We start from the raw sequence: 14,380 nt of genomic DNA on the forward strand, positions 1-14,380 counted from the left end.
CATTTGGAGACCTGAATTTTTTTCCAGTTGTTGTCAGTGGGATACCTACAGACACCTGGTCTGGAGGCCAGCAGGGTTTATGATTTCGGTCTCACCGAACAGTATACATTTGCTTTGAGAGCTGCTGTCTCAGGGTCTGGCTTCCAATCAGCCTAAAAATAGGTGCTGCCCGAGATCTCCTCTCTGGAACACTGACGGATCCTCACACACCCTCAACAACTGGGACCTATTAAAAATTAATCAGGTTGGAGAACCAATCAAGAATTAGGGCAATGTTACATGATAACGTTCGTCTTCTATTTATGGCCATCGCTTCAAAACTGGAGGGGTATCTGCTGCATCTAATAAGTAGAAACCACAGAGAACTGTGCAAAATGAGGAAACAGAGACGTATGTTCCAAATGAAAGAACAAGACAAAACCCCAGAAAAGACTTAATGAAATGAAGATAAGGAATTTAACTGATAAAGAGTTCAAAGTAATGGCCGGAAAGATGCTCACTACACTAAGGAGAAGAATGGCTGAACACAGTGAGAACTTTAACAAAAAGATAGAAAATATAAGAAAGTACCAAACAGAAATCATAGAGCTGGAGGATATAATAACTGAACTGAAAAATACACTAGAGGGGTTCAGCAGCAAATGGATGAAGCAAAGGAAAGGAATCGTGATCTGGAAGACAGGGCGGCAGAACTCACCAAAACAGAGCAACAAAAAGAGAAAAGAATATTTTTAAAAACTGAAGATAGCTCAAGGGACCTCTTAAAACATCAAGTGGAGTAACACCCATGTTAAACGGGTCCCAGAAAAAAAAAAGAGAGAGGAAGGGACAGAAAACTTATGACGAAATAATGACTGGAAACCTCCCTAAGCTGGGGAAAGAAACAGACATCCACATTCAGGAAACCCAGAAAGCTCCAAAGAAAATCACCCTAAACAAATCTACATGAAGACACACTATCATTAAAATGTCAAAAGTTAAATGGGGCACTCGGGTGGCTCAGTTGGTTAAGTGTCCAACTTTGGCTCAGGTCGTGATCTCACAGCTCATGAGTTTGAGCCCCACATCAGGCTCTGTGCTGACAGCTCGGAGCCTGGAGCCTTCTTCGGATTCCGTGTCTCCCTCTCTCTCTCTCTGCCCCTCCCCTGCTCACACTCTGTCTCTTTCTGTCTCAAAAATAAATACGCATAAAAAAAATTTTTTTAATGTCAAAAGTTAAAGACAGAATATTAAAAACAGCAAGAGAAAAAGGACCTGTTACATATAAGGTAACCCTCATAAAATTATAATCAGATTTCTCAGCAACACTGTGCAGGCTAAAAGGGAGCAGCACCATATATTCAAAGCGCTATAAGGAAAACAAACAAACGAACAAAACCTTCAAACCAAGAATACGCTACCCAGTGAGGTTATTCAGAATTGAAGAAGAGATAAAGAGTTTTTCAAGCAAGGAAAAGCTAAAGGAGTTTATGACGACAAACCAGGCACTTAAGAAACATTAAAGGAACTTTGTTAAGCTGAAAAGAAAGAGCCCTGATTACTAACAAGAAAACATATGAAAATAAATAATAAAACAAACTCACTAGTAAAGGTAAATATATAGTAAAGGATTATTAAGCTTATTAGGCTGGTATGAATGTTAAAAAGCAAAAAGTAGAAAAAATAACTATAACCATAATAATGAGTTAAGGGATTCCAAGATGAAAAGATATAAAATGAGTCATCAAAAAATATCCCATTTACAACTGTATCAAAAATAATAAAATGTTTAAGAGTAAATTTAACCAAGGAGGTGAAAAATCTGTATCCTGAAAGCTATGTAGTATTGATGAAGTAAATTGAAGATGACACGAATAAATGGAAAGCTATTCCGTGCTAATAGATTAGAATAATTAATATTGTTAAAATGTCTATATTATCCAAAGCAAACTACAAGTTCAATGCAATTCCTATCAAATTCTAATGGCATTTTTCACAGAAATAGAACAAAAAAAATCCTAAAATTTTTATGAAACCACAAAAGACTCCAAAGAGTGCAGTCTTAAGAAAGAAGTACAAAGCTGAAGGTATTGTGCGCTCAGATTTCAAACTATGTTACAAAGTGACAGTAATCAAAATGGTATAGCATTTCCTTAAAAACAGGGACATATGGGGCGCCTGGGCGGCTCAGTCGGTTAAGCGTCCAACTTCGGCTCGGGTCATGATCTCACAGCTCGTGGGTTCGAGCCCCGCATCGGGCTCTGTGCTGATAGCTCAGAGCCTGGAGCCTGCTTTGGATTCTGTGTCTCCCTTTCTCTCTCTGCCCCTCCCCTGCTCATGCTGTCTCTCTGTCTCTGAAAAATAAATAAATGTAAAAAAAATTTAAAAAAAAAACAGGGACATAGATCAATGGAGGAAAATAGTTGCCCGTAAATAAAGACCTGCGTATATGGTCAATTAGTTTATGACAAAGGAGGCAAGAATATAGAATGGAGAAAAGATTGTCTTTTCAATAAATAGGCTAGGACAACTGGACAGCCACATGCAAAAGAATAAAACCAGACTTCTATCGTACCATCTGCAAAAAAGTAACTCGAAATGGATTAAAGACTTGAATATAAGGCCTGAAACCAGAAAACTCCTAGAGAAAACATAGGTAGTGAGTTCCTTGACATCCGTCTTGGTGATGATATTTTGGAGCTGACTGGAAAGACAAGAGCAACAAAAGCAAATATAAACAGGTGGGATGATATCAAACTATAAAGCTTCTGCACCGTGAAGGAAACCATCAACAAATGAAAAGGCAACCTGCTGGGTGGGAGAATATATTTGCAAGTCACATATCCAATAAAGGGTTAATACCCCAAATACATAAAGAACTATGGGGCGCCTGGGTGGCTCAGTCGGTTAAGCGGCCGACTTCGGCTCAGGTTATGATCTCGCGGTCGGTGAGTTCCAGCCCCGCGTCGGGCTGTGTGCTGACAGCTCAGAGCCCGGAGCCTGTTTCAGATTCTGTGTCTCCCTCTCTCTGGCCCTCCCTGTTCATGCTCTGTCTCTCCCTGTCTCAAAAATAAATAAAACGTTAAAAAAATAAAAAAAAAAAAGAACTCCTACAACTCAGTAGCAAACAAACAAACAAACGATCTAATTAAACATGGGCAAAGGATCTGAACAGACAGTTTCCCTAAGGAGACATGCAAATGGCCAACAAGCACATGAAAGGATCCTTAGCATCATTTATTATCAGAGAAATGCACATCAAAACTTCAATGAGATATAATTCACACCTGTCAGATTGGCTATTGTGAACCAGACAAGAAATGACAAGGGTTGATGAGGATGTGCAGGAAGCGAAACACTTGTGAACTGTTGGTGAGAATACTAATCGGTGTAGCCACTACGGAAATCAGTTTGGGGTTCCTCAAAAAAAAAAAAAAAGAATTACCATTTGATCCACCAATTCCACTTAGCTATTTATCCAAAGAAAATAAAAACAGTAATTCGAAAAGACATACGCACCCCTATTGTCATGGCCACATTATTTACAATAGCCAAGATATATTAACAACCTAAGTGTGCACAGATGGATAAACAGATAAAGAAGGTGAGTTATACATATACAATGGAATACTACGCAGACATAAAAAAGGATGAAATCTCGCCATTTGTGAGAACATGGATGCACCTCCAAGGTATAATGCTAAATGAAATAAGCCCAACAAACACAAATACCATTACGATCTCACTTACATGTGGAGTCTAAAAACGCACCAAACAAATAAAACGAAACTCCCGGATACAGAGAATAGGTTGGTGGTTGTCAGTGGTGAGGGGGTTGGGAGGATGGGTGACATGGGTGAAAGGTGTCAAAAAGGACAAACTTCCATATGTGAAAAAACAATAAGTCATGATATGTAAAGGAGAGCTTAGTGACTACAGTCAGTTTTATTGGGTTGCATACTTAAAAGTTGCTAAGAAAATAAACCTTAAAAGTTCCCATCACAAGAAGAAAGAAAAATTTTATAACTTAGCAAGGTGACAGATGGTAACTAGACTCATTGTGGCAATTATTTCATAATATGTATAAATATCGTTATTATGTTTTACACACGAAACTAATATAACATTGTATGTCAATTACACTTCACTTAAAATAAAGGATCTTATTGGCACCCCTAGAGTTTCACCGTAACACTCATGTAGTCTCGTTTTTTTCTACCAAACTCAAAACATATGCATCTGAGATGCTGTGGAAAAGCTTTGAATATCACCTCAGAATGAACTTCACAATAGACACTCCAAGCCTACTTTTTAATCAGGTTAGCTTTTATTTTTATGTTTTCAAATGATGAGTCTGTGTTTATACATTTAAATGCATGTCCACACCACACTTAATACACAGCGGGGTCCCAAACAAATAACACTAAATATTTTGAAATCAGAAAGGACTGTACTTTTATGTAATTCTGTGTACTTTCACGTCATATGTTACTGCAATAAATTATTTTTTTAATAAACAGAAAAATTTTTTAATAGGTATGTGTGGTAAATAGAAAAACAAAGACGTTTAAATATTTAGAAGAAACCATGAATGGAAGATTAGAAGACACATGACAAGTAGACTGGGGGTAAGATCATTTTTAAATTGTGAGGTCCCATTGTGTATAAGTATACCAATTTCCTGAAAATCGTATTACAAATACTTTACAGCTTAAAAATCTCCCGCAGCGAGTAGTGAGATGAACTAAACCAGTCAAGGAGGCAATTCAGCACCAAAAACACACATGCCAATTGTTAGAGGCTTCCCAGGCTTGGACACGACTCCTTCCTTATGGCACAGATTTGATGGAAAAAAGTACATATGAGATTGTGGCAAGTTTCAAAGATTAATCTCCTCTCTTATGTGCCACTAGCATAAGCCAAGGGAAATATAGTAGCATCCAATCCAAACTGATAGAATCTATATATTAGGTCAGCGCTCTATCAAAAGCAGGGAACACAGGCGGTAAGGACCTGGCTCCCGAGCACAGGACAGGAGGGCATATAGATGCAGATTTGACTGGGCCCAAACAGAACTCAGGGGCCAACAGTGTATGCAGCACCTCACAAACTCTGTAAGCCAGTCCCCAGATATACCAGGACCCACACGTGTAGTCATGCACACAAATGAGCCTTCCACCAGAAATCCCCAGAAGCCAGCTTCTGAAATTTGACGGATCATCAGAATCACCTGGGATGTTTTCAAAAACACAGCTTCTTGAATCCCAATCTGGATGATTTTTATTGAGTTAAGTCTGCGGTGGGGCCACGGCATCATATTTTATAAACATCTACAGGGGATGCGATGAGCAGCCAGGTGTGAGAGCATACTGCCTTAAGATGCTCCCCTCCAGATTTGTTCTTTGGACTGAAATATTTTCAGTTTCCTCTCTTCTAACACCTGTCAGACCTCCATAAGCACACAGTTTCCAGGCAGACTTCATTCTCAGCTCCACTTCTCAGCTTTGGACCAATCCAAAATCCAATTATTACTTTCTCTCTTACACCAACCACACAAGGTCAAGGCTCAACTTTTATCTGTTCAAGTAGAAACAACTTTCTTGACTTCCTACTTTCTTGACTAGTTGAGTCAAGTAGGCTCAACTTTTATCTGTCTCAAGTAGAAACATGAGCAGTGACTAACCTAGATGAATAACCTAGAAAGTCAGCCATAAAACAAAACTAAAGTCAAGAACTATATGAAGATGGAATGAAATGCCAGGTAGACAAGCAAGAACAAAGAGGCTATACCCACCTGAGGGGAGAGGCATAGCATCCAATACTCAGGCAGACATAAGTAGGAGTTTTGTAGGAAATGGAGATTATAAGTCTATATGTGGAGATTTTATAAATATACATGGGGAAAGTGTTGTGTCGGTCGGGATCTCCAACTTTTTCTATTAAAGGGCTTAAGGAAGGCAGAGGATGCAAATTCTTTCAAAATCTCACCCTGGAAATTTACAGATGTACTTCTTTATTCTCCGAATTATTGAGCAGATAACTGTTTACTCAAATACATGCATGTACACACACACACACACACACACACACACACACACACACACCTCCTGAAGAACACACATCAAATCTCATAGACTATAGAATATAAACTCCTAAGAAGGGAAAAAAAAATTTTTTCTGTCCCATAATCTACAGTGATGCTTTTGAGATAGATACCTCGATGTCAGGGCTTCCTTATGCATTGTAGAATGTTCAGCAGCAACTCTGCCTTCTACCCCTGGGTGCCAATACCACCAACCCTCTCCCTTTATGACCACCGAAAATGACTTCAAACATTGCCAAATGTCCCCTCTGGGGCAAAATTGTGCCCAACTGAGAACTACTCCACTAAGTTGATACATCAAGATGGTAGGTGAAACTCAACTCTGTCAATAACTACATTTAAATAAACTAAATACTTCATTAGAAGTCAAATTTTTAGATTAGAAAAAATATAAGACCAACTATGCTCTCTTAAAGAAATTAACTTTTAATGTAATGAAAAAAATCTAAAAATAAAAAATAGGAAAAATGCCTTATACAAATGCAAATAATAAAAAAAAAATAGCTGTAGCTTACAGATCTTTATATTTCTCCTTTCGTATCAGGATCTTTAAAAATTATTTTCAGCACTTTCTTGTCCAAAATATTCCAGATTTGGAGTTAGTAATATTGAATCCTTACTCTCTCAATTGTGCGGGGAATAGTGCTAGCCTAGTACTAGGGTTACAGAGTGAACAAAATCACTTTTTTCAGGAGACTGTATGAGAATTCTTTGTACTACCTTTACAGCTTTTTGGTAAACCTACAATTATTTCAAACTAAAAAAGTTAAAAAACAAAAACAGGCAGTCCTGTGTCCCGTCGGTTCTGATTGGTTTATGTCCTATAGACAACTGTAACTAAATTTGGAGAATGATGATAGTACATAAATAGTACAAAATGCTCAAGGTAAACAAATAAATCCTCACCAGGAGCTCAGGAGATAGCTACAGAAACAGAGAGACAAGCCGATCTGAGCAGACACAGAGGCAAACTATGACTTTACTTCATTAGTTCCAGCTATCAGTGCATTCCTGGTGAAAATTAGCAAGTCACTCAGGCCTTTACCAGCTACTGGGAGGCTGACAAGCTGGTTGTGCTTATGTTGAATATACAGGCGTCACAACTTCAGTGCCCTTCCCTATATGTTGCTGCCACCTAGTGATCAAATCTTTCCATGAAATGTGGAGAATAATTGTAAAAATAAGAATCCAGATTCCCATCTTAAGAAGCTAGAAATATAAGGATCAATTAAACCCAAAATAAGTAGGATAAATACTAAATAGTAAACAGAAGTCAATAACATTAAAAATGGACAAACAATGGAGAAATTCACTAGGGCAAGAGCTGGGTTTTTGATCAATTAAAAGATCAATAAAATTGATAAACTTATGGCCAAACTGATCACAAAAAAGGAAGAGGAGATACAAATTATCAATATCAGGAATCAAATAGATGTCAGCACTGCAGATATTATAAACATCCAAAAGGAATTGGGGGTGACTACAAACAATTGTATGCCAGTAAACCTGAAAATCCAGATGAAATGGACAAATTCCATGAAATATAAAAATGACCAAAATTGATACAAGAAGAAAAAGCCAATCTCAAATAATCCTATGCCTATCAAAGAATTTGAAATAATTAGATAGATAGATAGATAGATAGATAGATGATAGAGAGATGATAGATAGATAGATAGATAGATAGATAGATAGATAGATAGATATAGAGAGATGTATACATCAGTATATACATCTATATACTTTTCCTCAGACTCGTAGGTAACTCAAATGATATCACTGACGAACTCTACCAAACATTTAAAGAAATAAGACCAACCTTACACAAACTCCTCCAGAAAATAGATTAAGAAGCACTTCCCAACTCATTTTATGAGAACAGAATTACTTTTGACCTAAAGCCAGACAAAGATACAACAGGAAAGAAAAACTCAGACTAACATCTGTCATGAACACAAATGGAAAACAAAAAAAACATTAACTATTGGCAATCTAATCTAGCAATGGTATAATATAACCTAGTGTAAAAAGAATAATACGTTATGACCAGCCACAGTTTATTCCAGGAAGGCAACATTGGTTCAACATTCCAATGTCAATCAGTGTAATTCATCATATTAACAAATTGAAGGAAACACATGTGATATTTTTAATAGATGGAGAAAAAGCTTTTGACAATATTTAACACCCATTATTAAGGAAATTTATGAAAACTTTATAGCTAACGTTATACTTCCCTAAAATAAGCAAGAATATCTGCTCACACTTATTAGCAGATAGAAGTTGTAGACAGCACAATAAGGCAAAAGATTAAAAGGCTTGCCAGTTGAAAAATAAAGAGTAAAACTGTCTTTATTTATAGAAGAAAAAATAATGTAGGTAGAAAACCTTAAACGATCTTCAGTAAAAGTAATATGACTAAAGTTAAGTTCAACAAGTTCATATTTAGAATACTTATTTACAATATTTACAATATTTATTACATACTTATAATTATCAACAAATAATTCAAAGTGAAATTTTAAAGACACAATATACAATAGCAACAAAAATCATGAGATAAATAGGATAAATTTTTAAAAATATGTATGAAATTGATACACTCAATATTAATGTTATAAAACTTGGACAAGAGAAATTAAAGGGACCTAAATAAATTGAGAAATAAACCATATTTATACAAAATTGTTACAATGTCAATTATCCTGACATATAAGTATTTCCTACTCTTATTGTCAGTAACAAATTTTTATGATTGTCGTATATACTTACATTATCACATGATGAACAAAAATGAAATGACTCAGACAAATACTAAAAATCATTCTCATACCAGGCATGGTTAGAGGCTTATGCTTTTTTACGATAAATCAACTCTTCTAAAGTTCTTGAACTGTGTGCCAAGGCATAAGAGGTTGCCACAACAAACTCACGGTATATTTTAGCTTTTCTAGGCAAACGCAGTGACTCTGTATCTATCTGATGTGAAATATACCAGTTAGAAGTAGCTTACAATTTCAACAATGGCTTGTGCTACTTTCCTTTGATGATGCGTCTTTGTGAAGACATCTACAGTGGACATCACTGTAGAGCAGGAAATGAGAATGATGGTGTCCAAACTCATTCCAGGCTTTAAGAAGCTTAGACAGGCCTAATATTAATTGTGGTTATTTAAAGTGAAATGAAAGTACCAGCTTATCCTTTTAATAAACATGGATCATGCTTTTCAAATTGCTATTAGGTTGTCAGCACATAATGCTTATTATATTGTTTGTACCTAACTACTCAATAAGCAGAACTTTTAAGTATTTCTTTAGTCATGGGGACACCCTGAAAATGATTGTGTTACAAAAGATGCAGTGACTCAAGAATATCTGAGAACTATGGAACCAATCATTTTTAAAGTATATCTGTTAGGAGGGTGCCTGGGTGGCTCAGCCGGATAAAGTGTCTGACTTTTGATTTCAGCTCAGTTCATGATCTCACCATTCATGGGATTGAGCCCCACATTGGGCTCTGAGCTGACAGTGTGGAACCTGCTTAGGATTCTCTCTCTCTCCCTCTCTCTCTGCTCCTCCCCTGATCACTCTCTCTCAAAAAATAAATAAATAAATTTTATGGGGTACCTGGGGGGCTTAGTCAGTTAACCGTCTGACTTCGGCTCAGATCATGATCTCACGGCTCGTGCGTTCTAGCCCCAAGTCAGGCTCTGTGCTTATAGCTCAGAGCCTGGAGCTTGCTTTGGATTCTGTGTCCCCCTCTCTTTTTCTGCCCCTCCCCTGCTCGCACTCTGTCTCTCCCTCTTTCAAAAATAAATAAACATTAAAAAGAAGAAATAAACTTTAAAAGCATAGCTATCAGTGATTAGTACAATCAAATCTGTACTACTTTAGAACAGAAGCAAATTTTTCTCTGAAGGATCACACATTAAATAATGTAGGCTTCGCAGTCCATATTTGGTCTCAGTCACATATTGTTCTTCATTTGCATGCTTGCTTGTGTTTGCAGCCCTTTAAAAAGTAAAACTAATTCTTGGGACACCTGGGCGGCTCAATCAGTTAAGCTTCTGACTTTGGCTCAGATTATGATCCCGCAGTTCCTGAGTCTGAGCCCGTGTCGGGCTCTGTCCTGACAGCCCAGAGCCTGGAACCTGCTTTGGATTTTGTATCTCCCCCTCTCTCTCTGCCCCTCCCCTGCTCCCACTCTGTCTCTGTCTCTGTCTCTGTCTCTGTCTCTGTCTCTGTCTCTCTCTCTCTCATAAATAAATAAATATTTAAAAAGGTTTGTTGTTTTTTTTTTAAGTAAAAATAATTCTTACCTCACAGGTCATTCAAAAACCAAGCTACCAGCCAGTTAGAGAGCACAGGCTTCAGTTAGCCAGCCCCTGCTTTAGAAGCTTGAGAAATGCGGCTCATTTTATGGCTCTTGTTTGGTACAAATTTTGTGATCCAACATAATAAAAACACTGATGCTGGAAATTGCAAAACACTTTTAGTATGACCGAATGCTAAGATATTATTTTTTACATTTTAACGTCACCGATATTGGTTATTGTTATTTTTGCATTTGCTTCTGCCTAGGTGAGGGTCATCAGGAAGATAACCATTGCCTGAGACAGCATGAACTTGATCACAGACATCTGTGTTATTTCCACCTCATTTGTGTTCTATTGTTTGTGCTACACATGTTAAGTTTAATTACTGTTTAAAATATATTCAAAAAAGAAACAAGAGTGCGGCAAGAACATGGGAAAGCAAAAGAAAATCAAGGAAGTATGAGACCATGAAGCCAATGTTTAGTCTCTGAGATCAGAGGCTTAAAGAGTAGGGTATATTAAAACCTGAAAGGAAAGAAAAGAAAGATCCCAGTGCACACTCAATGAAAGAGAAGTACCTCAACATCCTTCTTGCTTATTCTTCCAATATAACACGCAGCTAGGCTCACCTTACCATGCCCTGGTTGATATCAACTATATCAACTTTTCCATTAAAGCCAAACCTGACTTAATACAGTCAATGGATGGAATACATGGATAGAATGTCCATATGACAATTGTATCCCCGATACAACTGACTGTGTCATGACTGAAATTGATCAATTGGGGCAAAAGTATGCAGTGGCTCTAAGGATTGCCAAGGATCCAAGATTTGAACAATTACCAAGCACACACATAGCAACTATGTAGATGACTGCTTAGTACAGACAGTAACTCAGCACAAATGTTACATTGTGGCCAACGTTGACCCCGGACCTTAAATGAAGGATTCAGAAAATCCCTGGAGTTCCCATCATATACATTTCTAACCATAGTTACAATATGGAGTGGATGCCAATGATTATGGAGCTCCTTGTTCTCATTCTTAAAAGATAGAGTTGACTTCCTCGGCCTTCCTTTGCCAACCCTTTCTGTTGCCAGTTCGTATAGCAATACGCTATAGCATTATTTATTCTACTTACATGGGGTTAAATTCTCTGACTTTTTGATGTTGTTTTGAAATTGATATTGTGTGTCATTTTAAATTTTGTTGCATCTTTTTATAAATCAGATGATTGCTCACAGAAAACCTATCTGCAAAAAAGTACATAGTAATTTGTCACTGATAACAAAATCTTACTGTCCAGAGGTGTTTTATTGACCTCCTCTTCACCCAATGTGTGTGGGAAGGATCCCTACCACAGGGCTATGGGGATGGCCAAACCATAGTAAATGATGCTGGACAGATGAGGTCAACAGCAGTGTATTCGTCATGCGTACTCACAGCCTGGGGCAGGGGGACGCTATGCCATGCAGAACCACCTAGGGGTTGCATTTGGGAACAAAGTGAAAGACCGGGGACTGTGGGAAATAGACTTAGTATCAAGAAAGTAAGATGCTCCCTGATTCCTGGTGGAGGATGCGATTGGCTTGAACTTCACGGGCTGGCAGGGAAGTCAAGGAAAAGAAGCAACTGTCTGGTCTCTGTAATAGGAAACCTATTTGGCTATGAGTCCATCTCTACAGGAGCAGAGTGAGAAGGGAAACTTGCAGGTAAGCCATTCACGTTCCTCCCTCTCGTCTCCAAATATCAAGGCACACGTAATACTGGGCCTCACTTTCAGGTTTTAAGCCACAAGAGGCAAATAACCTAACAACATGGTTATGATCATTCTACTTGTCTATGTAAATATAAAATATATACCTTTTCAATAGGTATAAAATTAAAAATTCTAAGTGGAAAACCAGGATTGTATCAGAGCTTAATTGAGAGTGTTTTTTTTTTCTCATAGTTACATAAAATAACAGTCGATTTATTTTATTTTATTTTATTTTTAATTTTTTTAACATTTATTTATTTTTGAGACAGAGAGACAGAGAGAGCATGAACAGGGGAGGATCAGAGAAAAAGGGAGGCACAGAATCTGAAACAGGCTCCAGGCTCTGAGCTGTCAGCATAGAGCCCAACGCGGGGCTCGAACTCGCGGACCACGAGATCATGACCTGAGCCGAAGTCTGACGCTTAACCGACTGAGCCACCCAGGCGCCCCAACAGTCCATTTTAAAGTCAGTGGAGTCCCAGATAGAATTGAAACATTGGTAGTTTGCGTCAGCACCATGTGGTACGACAAGTTTATGGAGACTGCGTTGTTTTGTTTAAATTTAATCTCACACACACACAGCATCATTAATTACATTTGCTGTAATGGTGCCTGGGAAGCTCTGTCAATTAAGTGTCTGACTTATGGTTTTGGCTCAGGTCATGATCTCACGATTTGTGAATTCAAGCCCCGCATTGGACTCCATGCTGGCAGTGCAGAGCCTACTGGGGGTTCTCTCTCTCTCTCTCTCTCTCTCTCTCTCAAAATAAATAAATAAACTTAAAAAGAAAAAGAAAAAGCACATTCATAGCCAAACCAGAAGTTGTATAATAAGTAATGTTACAGTGAAAAATACCAGATATTACAATAACCTTGCTAAAAATTAGAAGCTACTGATAAGATCCTGGTTTTACACTTAATTAAAGCACTAGCATCAAAAGCAGTTTTGTATAAAGTCAGGGCTATGCTAGAACACAGAGAAAGTTGTTAATTTTATTAAAGTAAGCTTTAGGATATCCAATGTTTAAAATATTTTGTTCAGGGGCGCCTGGGTGGCTCAGTCAGCTGAGCATCCGACTTTGGCTCAGGTCATGATCTCACGGTCCATGAGTTCGAGCCCCGCCTCGGGCTCTGTGCTAATGGCTCAGAACCTGGAGTCTGCTTCAGATTCTCCGTCTCCCTCTCTCTCTGCCCCTCCCTCGTTCATGCTCTGTCTCTCTCTGTCTCAAAAATAAATAAACGTTAAAAAAATTAAAAAAATAAAATAAAATATTTTGTTCATAGAACTGAACTAACCAAACACACTTTCTATATTAGACTAGTGTTTACTGGTTGTACAAATAGAAAATTATTGACAATGAGAACAACTAATCCTGACAATAAAATTCAGTCGAAATTAAATTCTTCAATAACTAAACAATAGCAAATTGGGATAAACAAATTAATCATTCTCAAAATGACAGAATATAAACAAAAGAACTCAAGGAAAGACAAAAAGTAGATGTAAAAATAAACATACTCTGGTGAGTGGGGAAAAAGAATAAAAGCGTAAAACATCTGAAAGGACTTTGCAACAACATAAAGCACAAATATATAAGGTTAAGGTACACACACGGATAAATACATAAATATGTCCTGATGGCTTTTCATTCCTAACACAAACTTTTTTATATTTATATTTATATTTATATTTATATTTATATTTATATTTATATTTATATTTATATCACATATTTTATAATAAAATTCACAATTAGAAAAAATGTATGTTGATATATGTGCTTAAAAATATTTAAGTACTGCATTAGAGAATTAAGAAGAAGCTTTTGACTTTGATACATAGATAAGGAGGAAATAAAAATACAGAGACAGGCTTCATAGGAAAAAATAACTTAGTCAAATATGTCTAAAGCATAAGGAGGTAACACAGAAAAAATTCAAACAAAACATGCCAGTTATAAAAGTTAAGATAAATAAGTCAATCCCTCTAGTAACATAAAGGAGAAAGAAATTCAGAAAGTGAATCTGAAACTCAATTTACTTTTAAAATCAAAACTTAAAATGATACGGATAACAAATTGCTAGCCAAACTCACACATGAAAAAAAGGACTTTAAAATATCAGTAATGTTAGTATATAATTTTGGTGCAATGTTAAAAGAATATGCCATAATCAAATAGGATATTGTCCGTCTCAGGGATAAAAGTATGATTTGATTATTTT

The 14,380-nt window shown here is 37.0% G+C and overlaps 1 pseudogene; it reads left to right on the forward strand.

The window, feature by feature from the left end:
• Window positions 1-10,729: 10,729 nt before the first annotated feature.
• Window positions 10,730-12,267, forward strand: LOC106966565 (rRNA-processing protein FCF1 homolog; annotated as a pseudogene).
• Window positions 12,268-14,380: the final 2,113 nt, after the last annotated feature.

Source organism: Acinonyx jubatus, chromosome B1 (genome assembly GCF_027475565.1).
Source record: "Acinonyx jubatus isolate Ajub_Pintada_27869175 chromosome B1, VMU_Ajub_asm_v1.0, whole genome shotgun sequence".
Taxonomy (NCBI): domain Eukaryota; kingdom Metazoa; phylum Chordata; class Mammalia; order Carnivora; family Felidae; genus Acinonyx; species Acinonyx jubatus.